This window comes from Gossypium arboreum, chromosome 9, assembly GCF_025698485.1.
Source record: "Gossypium arboreum isolate Shixiya-1 chromosome 9, ASM2569848v2, whole genome shotgun sequence".
Lineage (NCBI taxonomy): Eukaryota > Viridiplantae > Streptophyta > Magnoliopsida > Malvales > Malvaceae > Gossypium > Gossypium arboreum.
Genome location: NC_069078.1, coordinates 60,018,718 through 60,031,426, shown reverse-complemented (window position 1 = coordinate 60,031,426; position 12,709 = coordinate 60,018,718). Strand labels below are relative to the sequence as shown.

Sequence of the window (12,709 nt, the reverse complement as noted above, 5' to 3'; positions counted from 1 at the left end):
ATTTACTCTTGTGCAACAAAATTTTTCTAACTTTTACAATTTAGTCCTTTCTTGAATTAATATATAATAATATACTTCCCAATATTGACTTAACTCAAAATTTTCCTTTTTGTCACTTTATTTTCTTATTTTACTATATTAAGGATAGTATCTTACTGTAAAATTTTCGGGGTATTACATTTTTCTCCCCCTTAAAAAAAATTTCGTCCTCGAAATTTCCTTGTTTTCTTTTGATCATGAATTTCATTATTTCTATAATTCTTTAGTTTCATTTCACAATTTATTTTCAATTCAATATTTCACATTTGCCTTTTAGAGCTTCTACCAACAGAAATAGAAAATAATATCATATGAATCTTATTATCAAGTGTTCTATCACATATATTGGCTTGGAAAACCAAAGAAAGATAGAGTAGTGCCACTTGCGAATCAATCAGACTTGCGATAATTTATGTCTATTAGTATATTTATCCAACCTTTCCATATAATGATTATAGCATCCAAACATGAACAGTTGCATATACATCTGAAAATATCAGTACATATAAGATACCCATATAAAATCCCTAAAAAAATTTACTATAATATATCTAATTATATCAGCTATATTCAAATATTTTTGCAATTTATTCACCAATCTATTAACTACTATAGTCATCAATAATTTTACATCATCAAGAAACTAATTCGAAAGAAATCTTTAGTTAACTATTTTGTAAATACCATATTTGAATAAATCGATTTTCCCATAAATAACTTCTTTCTTTAACAGTGGTACTGTATATCTTAACTGGTCAAAAAAAAATCTGATATCTCTATTCAGAACCCATCTTTACTTATTAACTCATTCTCAGTTCCGACTGTATTATCAATTGTTCAACCATTAAACTTTTCACTTTCCACTTCTGAACTTAATTAATATAAATCTCATGAATTTTATTGCATATAACTGTACTAGTAAAGCGGTATAGATTGTAAAGCCTCATAATTTAATTTTCATGTGTTTATTCATATAACATTTATCATTCTCAAGTACTATTAAACATTTATCCGTACTTTTACGAGTTCTGCTTCATCATAACTAATATTTTTACTCAGAGATAATCATTTACCTCGTAACAAAAATTATTTCCTTTTTACTTAGCAGAGGCCTAGTAGACTAGATAGAACACTTCGGATATACGGGACTTATACAGAGGTGCATTATTATGCACTATTAAACAGAGAACACTGACGTGCTATACAGAGAGTACGAATGTGCTGAATATGCTAATAATCAGAGAGCACTAACGTGCTAGTAATTAGAGAGCATGCTGAGGTCCCTTAATATCCTAGTAGTTTTAATCTTGTCTACTTGGGTGAATTATATCATGCACGCATATCACTTTTACACCTTTCACATAATACTTTTACATGCTTTACAATTTAATCTGTAGCACCCCTAAACCCGGCCCAGACGTTATGGCCGGATCCGACATGCCACATCGAAACGTTCAAAACATTTTATATTGTTGATCCAGAAAAACCTACTTAGTGTTTTAAAAGATAATTTCATTATAGGTTAAAGCGAATGGAAGCTGTGCACTAGGTAGGAAACCGGAAAAGAGGAGGTGAGTCTATCGGACTACTTAAGTACCAAGCTCCCTTCGGATCCAATCCTAGACATGCACACTGCCATTGCCACACCTTAACGTCATGTATATTTCTAGGAAACCAATTTGATTAAGTCATTTTTAGGAAAAGTGATTAATTTTGGAAAATACTTTCATTGCAGAAGCTTTGCTTGTTGTCGTGTTATTTTGAAATCAATTGTTGTTTTTTTTTTTTTTGAAAACACGCCCTAAAGCTATCCAATTTCAACAGTTAAAATAAGTAATACCTATCTTAGTAATACATATTAAAACCATCAAAAATAATTAAGCGGCCTTATTACATTTAAAAACCCAAAACTTCAAACGTAAATAAAAGGATGTCCAGTTCACCAGAAGAAAATCAAACTTTCAGAACGGGTGGCCACTTCGAATTCCCTCACAGCTCCAAGCCCACTATGGTTGGGGATTACCTGCGTGGATGAAAATAAAAAGGGGTGAGTTTGGGGAAACTCAGTGTGTAAGGAAAACTCATTCAAAGCCCAAGTCAGCTCAAGCCTATTAGGCCTAAGCCCATTCAGTGTAATGGGTATTGGACCGAGCCCTTTTAGATTACAATAAACGGGCCTTAGCCCTTATTCAGATAATGATGGCCCATAGGCCCATTTCAAAATACATGCAACATCAATAACATATGCAAGCCCATTTGGGAGACTACTCAACCCACCAACCACTACACTCCACCCGTACCAGCCCTACACTCCATGTGGGAATAGCTCAACCCACCCACCCAACACTCCACAGATTGCACCTTGCTTTGCTCGATTATCAATAAATTGAGGCAAAGCCTCCAAGACGTGGACAAGCCACTTTCAGTACTTCCTCCGTCAATATCCCAATCCCATGCATCGATAATAACAACATGGCATGCAAGAAATAACAACATCAAACATGCATTTAGGTCAATTTAACCTAGAGGTATTTCGGTAATTTATCTACTAGAGGTAAAACTGTAAATTTTCCATTTTTAAAGGTATTTTAGTAATTTATCTATTTTAGGGTTTTTCATGCATATTCCTACTTTTCACGTACTAACAGAATCACGTACCGAGGGTTCTTACCGAATTGGGCCCGTTGGCCCATCATTCCAATTTTGGCCCATTAAGCCCAAAAATATCGAGGGCACAGAAATCATGCACTTTGCAGTCCAAATTTTGCAGCTTACCAAAAACATTAATCGATTTACCTCACGAGCATTCACACACTCGCAAATCTACAAAATACCGATTTTCGGCATTTCGGCTTTTCGACTTTTGCCGATCCAGACTAAGAAAGAGGGTGTTAGTTACACACCTGGTTGCGACGATATGCTGACGAGATCCACACACGAACCGCCTACAATTGGATTACTAACACATTAATCTAACTATTCAAATACAAACTACGTATTAACCCCTTACAATATTCGGCCAACCACACCTACAGATCATAGTAAGCTTATAAGAAATCAATAAGCAACTCATTAACAAATTTTTGTCAATGTTTACCACATAATCATAATTTCACTGCAAGCTGTCTTCCTGAGCAACAGTCACTAAATCATTTATAACTGGAGCTACAAAACTCCAAATCAAGTGCCGTTAATTTTCCCTGAAAATAGACTCATATATCTTCTATCCATAAAATTTTTAGAATTTTTGGTTTGGTCAATCAATACCAGATTTTTCTCAAAGTTTCGCATGTTTCACTATTTGACTAATCTGACCACTCTTCATTACGAATCAAATTTCTCATTGTACAGAATTAAAAATATGTTCTCGATTATTTCATTTGAAACTAGACTCAACAAGCTTTAATTACATAATTTATTCAGCTTCTAATTCATCTCCCACAATTTATGGTGATTTTCCAAAGTCACATTACTGCTGCTGTCCCAAGCAGATTTATTACCAAATTCACTCTTTCACACATAACTTGCATGCATGTTATTTAAACATGTATATCACCAATCAAGCATCACATATCTATGATTTTACTTAAGTATAATCTCCATTTCATCATTTTAAAGCACAACATGTTAGCCGATTTTTCCGTTTAGCATCTAAGGCACATGCATGTTCATTTGTTTGGCTCAACTTCACCTATCTTCCATTTTTCATCAAAAGAACATGAAACAACAACCATTTCCTTCATTTTAATTCATGACCAAATGCTCACAACACAACCAAAAACCAAAATATGCTTCAAGAGTTAAGGTAGAATCAAGAAGAACTCATGAACATCAAGATAGAAGCAAACTACCATGAACTTACCTTCAATTTTCTTCCCCAAGTGACCAAACATTCAAGAGCTTTCTCCTCTCCTTTCTATTTTCTAACTTTCGGCTATGATAAACAAAGATGGACAAAACTTTGTTCTTTTCACCCCTTTTTCTTTTAATAAAATTTCATATTTCATCCATTTAATTCTTTAATACAAAAGACATGAAATGCCCATCATGGAACATTTACCTAAACCATTATCATGAAACATTTACCTAACTCATTATCATGGAATATTTACCTAATCCATTATCATGGAACATTTACCTAACCCATTATCAATTTGTACCATGAATTATGGATATCAAGTGCTCATATTGTCTACAACAACATGATGGCTGGCCACTTCATGTAAAATGTGAGGTTTGTCATGCAAATCCTCCTATTTTGCACTCCTATTTATTTGGCCACTTCAATGTAGCCTATAGCATTTTCAAACATTTTCACATAGGTCCTATTTCATAATTTCACCCCTTTTTCTTATGGAACAAAAATTAACTAAAATTGTCGGGTTCTATCTTAAGCTTGGGCCTTCTAGAGGCCCACTAACATAATTAAACCTATACCAACATTCACAGAATTCCCGAAAATTGGGGCGTTACATAATCCTTGTACCTATAATTCATATACTTATATCTTTTGTATTTTCAATACATGTAATATATTTCAAAATTCACTATTCATCCATAATTCCCTAATAATCCTTATCATACACTTCATATATCACTTTTTATATTTTGTAATTTAGCCATCAGTACAATATTTTGTGTAGCAATATAATTTTCTTTATATAACATAATATTCATCATCGACATGCTTTATAAAACATTTATTCATACCTTTATGAGTTCTGATTCATCACTTCCAACATTATTAATTCGGCTGACAAGCATCTCTGTCTATAAGTAAAACAAATCTCACCAGAATCGAAAAATATCACACCATTACAGGTTATATAATGACATGTAATCCTAGACTTTCACGTATGCTACATTCGGTTCGAGAACCGACTAAATCGTAGCTCTGATACCACTAAATGTAACACCCCTAACCCGTATCAGTTGCCGGAATAGAGTTTCAGGGCATTAATAGAATTTACATATCATTTAACAAAAAATTCAATTAAATACTTACTGATTCAATGCATCATATAAATAAACATATTACCGTTCAATCAATAGCTTGGCACTTGTCTAAGTATCAAACAACAACATTGTTAATATACTTGTACATATTTCACATAATTTCAACATTGATATACCTATTTTCTCGACATATCACACTAAAGTTTAATAATAGTCTCAACTTACATAATTTCCTTGTATCAACATATCAAAGGTAATCATATATGTACATATCACGAAACATATTATTCTCTTACCATTTCTTCATAAGCATATACCATTCATTTCATTATATCAATATTTCATGCACCATCACTTCTTTATTTCTTATGTATATTTATTTTAGTAATGGTTCATATTAAACTTAACATAAATTAAATTCCATGTACCCATACTTATTTCATTTATCTATCTTCTTAATTATTTCATACAACTATTTTGTACATATATTTCCATATGACCAATTCCTGTAAACATTTCACACAAGCATTTTGTATAACCAATTCATATAACCATTTATCATCTGGTACATATTACCTGAATATTAGTTGTTCAACAGATGTCTTGGCGTTTCTTATCCACGATCTTATTTATCTTCGACATGATGCCATAGTGTTTTTCAACTATGGTCTTACTCATTTTTTGTCATGTTGCCATGGTCTTATTCATTTCCCCATAATGTTGCCATGGTATCTTTCAACCACGGTCTTATTCATTTCATGTCACGTTGCCATGGTATCTTTCAACCATGGTCTTACACATTTCATATCATGTTTCCATGTTATCTTTCAACCATGGTCTTACATATTTCATATCATGTTGCCATGGTATCATTCAACCATGGTCTTACACAATTCATATCATGTTGCCATGGTATCTTTCAACCATGGTCTTACATATTTCATTTCAAAAAGCACACTCCCGCGAACTTCATCCTTACAACGGGATTACCAGTCCAGGCTAAATCCCCTGTAATATAAACTCATAGAGTATTGTCGAGATTACTAGTCCAGGCTAAATCCCTTGCAACGACAATTACTCTAATGAGCTTGGATCTGAATTACCAGTCCAGGCTAATTCAGACCCTAATTCGGATTACCCGTCCAGGCTAAATCCATTTTTCACATATACTTCGGGAGGGCTATATCAGAATAGGATCACCCGTCTGGGCTAGATCCTTTTTATCGTCAATTCCTTGTCAGAAATCCATCAAATTTTCCTTTCATTCAACCGGGATTTCTTCCCCTTTTTATCAAATATATCAATGTTTCATTAATTTTCATACAATGAACATTCAAATCGTATTCACATCAATAACATACATTTCAAGCATTTAAGAATATAATTCAAGTTACACGAACTTACCTGGCGAAATTTCAGAAATATCAAGATTCAGGGGCATTTTGGTAAATTTTTTATTTTCCCCAATTTTCACCCAATCTTGATCCAAATTAATAATTTCATTTAATATATTAATTTAATCAATAAAACAACTCATTTCCTTCATTTTGGTCATTTTTGGCATTTTTACTAAATTGCCCCTACAGTTCTTCTTTTATTCAATTTAGTCCCTGAGTCTAAAACATACAAATTATCCATTTTAAATGTAAACCTATTAAGGGTGGCAACAAACAGCAGTATGTATGTTACCCGGATGAAATACTTCTCTCAATTTTTCATCCCTTTTGCTTCTATTCGTTTGGTTGCAACTCCCAAGTCCTTGAATCTCAAACTTACTTCGTACTTCATCCAGAATTATTACTTTGTTGCTCTAGCTTCAACAAGAGCTTCATATTTCATCCAGAATTATTACTTTGTTGTTCTAGCTTCAACAAGAGCTTCATATTTCATCTGGATAACTTGGTTCTGTTTTTCTTCTTTTGTGAAAAACCCAACAAAACCCTTGCTAGCTAAAAATTCATATATTTATTTCCCTTCTCTTTCTCTCCATTTCACATCCTTAATTTATATAACATGCTACAAGTAACATTATCAATAATTTCACTATTTACTTATATGTACATTCAAAACTGTCCATTTGAATCATCACTAAATTATTTATATCTTGAGCTACAGAACTCAAAATTAAGATCCGCTAATTTTTCATGAAACTAGACTCACATATATTTTTACCATAAAATTTTCATAATTTTTGATTTAGCCAATAAGTACAATTTATTCTTTCAAGTCACCCCTGTTCTACTGTCTGACAATTCTCATCCTTTTTCACTAAAAGTTAATTATCTCCTCATACAGGATTCAAATGATATTCCCATTTATTTATCTTGAAAATAAACTCATTCATAATTCTAAGAATATAAATTTAAGCCCCTAATTATTTTTTTCCAATTTTTTATGATTTTCGAAAGTCAGGACAGGGGAACCCGAAATCATTCTGACCTTATCTAACTAAATTTGTTATATCTCACCATTTACATTTCCATTGCTTACACTATTTCTTCTATAAAAAACTAGACTCAATAAAATTTAATTTCATATTTTATTCAACTTCTAGTTAAATTTCCAAAATTTTTAGTGATTTTTCAAAGTTAGACCACTGTTGCTGTCCAAAACTGTTTTACTGTAAGATATTAATTACCATGTTTATAACACCCTTATTTTCTTTCTCTACACTATTTCTCATCACTTTCTCTTGTTTCCTCTTCACTAACATATCAAGAACATAGGATCATATGTAAGGAAACTCTACATTAACATCAATCTCATGCTTTTTCAATAATATCAAACTTAAAAATATATTGAAATCATGATGTTCTTACCTTGTTCTATTGATTTCAATCTTCATCTTGATTTTCTCTCTCCTTCAGCTTCCATTTCTTGAATCCAACTTGATATTCTAGCTTCTCATAGTTTTCTTACATTTTTCTCTCTTGGTAGCTATGGAATTCTTTTGATTTTTGGGTGAATGGTGAATTTTTTGTAGAATGACCAAATTGTAAAGAAAGCAAAACTTTCTTTCTTTCTCTATTTCTCTCACGTTAGTGCATGGGAAAGATGATGATAATTCTTCATCTTTCCTTCCTTTTATACTAAATAAAAATAATAAATAATAATAATAATAATAAAATAATAAAATATCTCATTAAAATAATATTTATCTAATTAAATAATTACAAAATATCATCAACATCATCATTACTTTCTAGATTTCTCTCTCTTCTAATTGACCATTTATCCCTTTATTATCTTTTAAAATTCCATCCTTGAGCCATCATTTAATTTGGCAAAATTACAATTTAGTCCCTCATAGTTCTTCACCTATTCAATTTGGTCCTAATTCATCCATTTTCATTAGTTTCTAGACCATTCCACCCTTAAATTATTTACACTATTGGTCCTTCAAATTTTTCATATTTACACTTTAACCCCTCAAATTTTGAGTATTTACTCTGTGCAACAAAACTTTTCTCACTTTTACAATTTAGTCCTTTCTTGAATTAATATATCATAATATACTTTCCAATATTGACATAACTCAAAATTTTCCTTATTGTCACTTTATTTCCTTATTTTACTATATCAAGGATAGTATCTTACTATAAAAATTTTCGGGGTATTACACCGAGTTGGGTCTAGGTTTTAGCATTTTTATCCGGGTCGGGCTTGGGAAAAATTTTAAGCCTATTTTTCGGGTCGAACTGGGCCTGGGCCTAGCAAAAGGGCCTCAATTTTTAGTTGAGCCCGGCCAAGCCCATGCACACCTCTAATCACAGCATGAAATGTTGTATCAGTGGCCAGAAGGTCGAGGTTTTCTTCCCTGACCTTGTGACGACATTATACAAAAAGGTTGGAGTTTCAATGGAAGAAAATTAATAGTTTATAAGGCCGACGAAGAGCTTAATAGGTGACTCTATATATACTCAATACGTCGAGCTCAATCGAAAAGAAATTAAGGATTGGAACCAGCAAAGAAAGCAAAAGATGGATGTCTCAGTATCTCTAAAAATAAAAGAAATATCAAAAGCTCGGAAAGGAAGTGAAATTTCAGACACCGAATGGATGAAAAGGTGGATACAGGTAAAGGTGCTTATGGGCTGGGTTCGGGTCAGGTCTAAGCATGATATTACCATACTTTATGCTTGCCCAAGCCCGGACCAGCTCGAAATTTAGGCCTAAAATTTTGTCCAAACCCGCCCATATTTGTAAAATACTAACTCACGCCCATTTTAGGTTCGCCCATATTATTTTTAAAAATTTTTTAAAAAATATTTATCTTATTTTTATTTTATTTTATATTTAATACTTTTTTACATTTTTTAGTTATTGAAATTTTTTATATAATCATCTTAACACTATTTTAATATTTACATTAGAGTAGTATTATATGTTTAGTATAAGTTTATTTTTTTTAATTTGTTCTAAATTACACAATATATAAGAATAACATAATATAAAGTATTATAAACTTAAAATTGGTTGAGTCAGGCTCGGCCCTTGAATGTTTAGGCCCGAACTCGAGCCCAACTCATTTTAAATAGGCCTAATTTCTTTGCCCAAGCCTGTTTTTCAGGCCTAATATTTTTTCCCAAACATTCCCAAATTTCAGGCAAATCTTCGAGCTTGGGTAGGTAGCTCGGCCCATGAACTTGTCTAGATGCAGGAAATGGGCCCAGTTGGACAGGAGTTTGCACAGTAGAACAATATGAGAATACAAAATTTACTGCCAAAAAAATATGGACTCATGCGATCCCATCATAGATTCAAGGAATAGGGAAGTAACGAAGGAGAAAGCGAGAGAGAAGAGGAGGAGGAAGAGGAAGCTACAAAACAAGACTCTCAAGAGGAGGATGACAACTACGATGCGGCATTTCAACCACAACATTTTACACAGAAAGGGCCCGTCATTCGTAGCCCAACCCGGCATGCACATTCATTAGATAGAGGCTCCTCTCGAGGCTACGCTTCGGGTCAAGGGAAAGCTCCAATGGTGGGGGGCAATCGACACATTTTAACAATTGAAACAATTTTTAATTTTGTTAAATTGTAAAACAATTAATTAGGATGATTTTTATTTTTATTGTTAGGAGTAGGAGTAACAATAGCTTTATATATCTATTTTTTTTTTTTTTTTTTAAAATGCAGGAACCTCACATGAAGGAAGCACTACATTTACGAGCTTTAAACAACCAAGGATGGAAGCACCCACCATAAGATTAAGATAATGTCATGATCAATCGAGTAACTTCGTTTATCTACTTAGGGGTTGTACATTAAGGGCAATGTCCTGTATAATGAGTAGGGGGAAACATAGAAAATTTATTTTTTATTTTTATGATTTTTTGTTTATTTTTCTTGCCAAAAGTGAGCTTGAGCTTATACAAATACAATTGATTGGTTAGGAGCATGTTTATAGGTTGATTATATTTACTGTAAATTTGGCATGATAGTGAATGATTTTAAAAATACTAAGTTCTATATATTACAATATAAATAGACATTAAGTAATTGAATATACCAAATGATAGAGAAAATATAGGGAAACTAGCATGCTAGTATGTATGATAAATAGTTAAAATTGTGATTTTTTTATTGATTAAATTTATGAATATTGAGATCCCTAGGGATGACCTACGGCATTGTTTGGTATCACCCAGAGCCAAAAAGCCAACCATATTCATCAATCCTTAGTACCTATATTTGAGCTAGAAAATACTTCTTGATAAACCTTCATGCAAAACTCGAGCCAAAATATGAACTTGTACTTACCCTTTTTCTTTGGTCCTTGAAATGCACAAATTTAGACATTTGGTCATACGTATTGAGGGATAGGTAGATACATCACGGTGGTTTTGTAAAATTTAGAGTGAAATAGGAAGGAGCATTGTGATATAGTGATTATAGGTCCAGCTAAGATGTGCAAAACAAAAAAAAAATACAAAAAAAGTCAAAACTAGTAGAAAAAGTACTTGAACATTGAAAAACAAAAGCATTGTGAGTGAGATATGTTGAAAAAGTCAAAACTAACTTAAAAATAAAAGTCACAAAATTAGAAACCTCAATCATTAGTGAAAAAAAACTCGTAATTTGCCTCTAGTTACTTTATCATGTTGTGACTTCCTACATGGAGAAATAAGGAAGGTAAGAGAAAGAAAAATAAAGCGGTGAGTGGGAAATGGTCATTAAGCGGAAGAATAGGGGACAATATGATGTGCCAAACTACTTTCATGCTTGAAACTATTTTGATGCTCACTGTTTTTTAATTTCATACCTACCTTAAGCCTCAGAACGTTACAAGCTGAAAAGTCCTATGTGACTTCGGTAAATCTATTCATGAATAGACATTGTATCAAGTAATTGCAATAATGATTGTTTGTATTCTGCTAGGATAACCAAATTACCTATATGATTTATTGATGGATTAATATATTTGAGGACCTTTTTGTTTATATACTTTATAATATATTGAACTTAGATGTTTGAGATTGAGAATGGTAAGTCGTTTACATATCATGCTAGAATTACGTATATATATGATTACTCTTAATTATATGTTCCAAAACTTGTCTTTGTATTATACTTACTCAGGAGTTGTCTTTTCTTTTTTGTTTTTATGTTTTCTAGCTTAAGGACAACCAATGGCTTACGTGTGGGGGAATTTGATCTACCGCAATTCGTTGTAGCAGATTAAATCTATCACGCCCAAGAATTTATTTATTAAATTGTGCAAATTTGTATCACAAGGAAGAAAAAGGCTTAGTGGTTTAGTATGTTAATTAATTGTTAGAGGTCTCATGTTTGAATTCTCCTACACTCATTTTATTTCTTTTCTCATCCTAGTCTCAATTTTTGACCATTCTAGAAGGTCAACATTCCCCATTGTCGTCCAAGTGTTTCCATAAAAGAGGGAGATTCTCCTTCCTTTTATTGACTCAAACTTTCCTTCCACGGCCTCTTTCTACTTTCCTTTTTGTGCAAAACCCACTTTTCACTCCCTTTTGTCCCCAAATTTACCCAAAATGAGTTGTTGAATACCTTTGGTTGGCCCTAGCTTTCCCAAAACCTCATTTTTTATTTTGTTACTCCCCCTTTTTTTTATCTCCTCTCCTCCTTTCTCGTCTACCACCTTCTCATCTATCGTTTTTGCCTTTTTCAATTATTTTTCAACACTTTTGAAGCCACTTTTCTTCAAATCTCTTCCCCTCTTCAATCATACTCAGCTATCGCACCATTTTCCTTCCCCACTGCCGTTATCATCGCACCACCATTGCCAGCCACCGTCAATTTTTTTCCATTTTTCTTCTTTTCTTCTCCTCTTTCCAAAAATCCTCTTGTAAACTCCTAAATATGATTTTTCATTATTAAAAATCATCTTTCAAATTATTATTTTATTTAAACTCTTATTTTCTGATTATAGGCCTAATCCCCCTCTTTGATCAGTTTTCAGGATTTCGTTGCCAAGCCCTTTTCTCTTCGTTTAATTGTAAGTATGAAGAATTATCATAAGCATTATATTTTCAAAGTATTATTTTTATTCAACAAGGATCTAACTATTTAGTTTCGTGCATCATTGAAGAATACCCGTAAATCTTGGAATACACGCATCAATTGTAGAAAAGGGTGATAGTTGACGATCTTTTTTGCGTAAGTAGTATTGAATCAGTGTTATTTATTTAAGGAAATATTATTATTTTGTTAGATCGGTACTAACACATAT

At 32.5% G+C, this 12,709-nt stretch overlaps 1 long non-coding RNA gene across 1 annotated transcript; it reads right to left on the bottom strand.

The window, feature by feature from the left end:
• Positions 1-1,847: 1,847 nt before the first annotated feature.
• LOC128280539 (uncharacterized) lies at positions 1,848-2,858 on the bottom strand. The gene is made up of 2 exons (XR_008270633.1): positions 2,711-2,858; positions 1,848-2,062 (listed from the first exon to the last, which is right to left on the bottom strand). It is a non-coding gene; the product is annotated as an uncharacterized LOC128280539 (long non-coding RNA).
• Between the last annotated feature and the right edge of the window lie 9,851 nt (positions 2,859-12,709).